At 54.0% G+C, this 1,145-nt stretch overlaps 1 protein-coding gene across 1 annotated transcript in view; it reads left to right on the top strand.

Annotated features, from left to right (window-relative positions):
• Window positions 1-1,145, top strand: part of USP7 (ubiquitin specific peptidase 7 (herpes virus-associated)) — a 50,261-nt gene that overhangs the window by 11,093 nt on the left and 38,023 nt on the right. The window lies entirely within an intron of this gene.

The following is a 1,145-nucleotide window of genomic DNA, read 5'->3' as shown; positions in this document are numbered from 1 at the left end:
GAAATGGCCCTGTTCAGTTTCTTTGGAGAGCTTATGGAATCCCGGGGTGGGGGGCAGATGTTTCCAACAGAAATCTCTCTCTTCCCCACCCCCAGTTTATTAGAGCAAGCGTTGTGCAGGGGGTTGGACTTAGATGTTCCTGGAGGTCCCTTCCAACTCTATGATTCTATGATTAAGGGTCCCTTCTCGGCCATTAGGGTATCGAAACGAAGCCCACCCCGCAAACGTGCCCGCTTCCTTGAGACTCCCTAGGTATGCAGAATAAATGTCGGATAGTACTGGGGGGGGGAAATCCCACCGGAAAACATGCCAAGCCTTCTCATTGTCCTTCCGAGGAGAGTGTCGTGTTGAAGGCAGTCGGAAGGCAAATGTGTTTATTTGATAAAAGGGGAGGACCAGGGGATGTCTGGCCTGCCTCACCCCTTCGCAGTTTAAGGAACGAACTAGGCTCCTTAGTACTCCTCACCCCCCCACCTCTTCTCTGGCTGCTTTGTGGACAAGGCAGTCCTGGAGAAAATTCAGGAAGGTTTGCAGGTAAGCAACCCTTGCTAATTGTGGTGTGTGTGTGTGTGTGTGTGTGTGCGCACTCATACACAGACGTTCAGCTGTGAAGCAAGGAGGAGAGCCCCAAGTGGCTTAAAGTCTTCTAGGAAAGGGGGGGAGTGAAAATAGGTCAGGGAGACTTGCACAGTGAGATGATGTGAAGGTGATTTGAAAGGGTCCCTTCCCCCTGGCTTCAGATCCCCCTTCCAAATCTCTGTGCATCATCGGGGCAAGGGAGTTACAAACACCTCCCTCCCCGCATTTGTAACAGCTCGCGTTTGGGGCTGGACGGATAGAAATTTCCTGCTCACCTAACTCTGTGCGCCTACAGTCAGCACCATTTGGACTAGTTGACCCTGGGGCTCCCGACCAATGAGGGTGCTGGGCTTGGGTGAGTGGGAAGCTGCTCATTCAGCACCCCACCACCACCACCACAGCGGCCTTGCAGTGTTGTGTGGCTGGAGTATTTTCCAATCGCTTTGTGTAAAGCTTTGTGGCATTCTTGTGCTGGTGTGTAGGAGACCAAGGAAGAGCAGCTGCTGCAGCTGAAATGATGCAGGACGTGGTCTCCCCCCCCCCCCCCCCCCCCCCGCCACCCCCGC

The sequence above is a fragment of the Gekko japonicus genome, unplaced genomic scaffold (genome assembly GCF_001447785.1).
Source record: "Gekko japonicus isolate JY-2015 unplaced genomic scaffold, Gekko_japonicus_V1.1 scaffold2101, whole genome shotgun sequence".
Classification (NCBI taxonomy): domain Eukaryota; kingdom Metazoa; phylum Chordata; class Lepidosauria; order Squamata; family Gekkonidae; genus Gekko; species Gekko japonicus.
The sequence above is the reverse complement of the archived record's forward strand: the minus strand, read 5'-3'. Positions and strand labels throughout refer to the sequence as shown.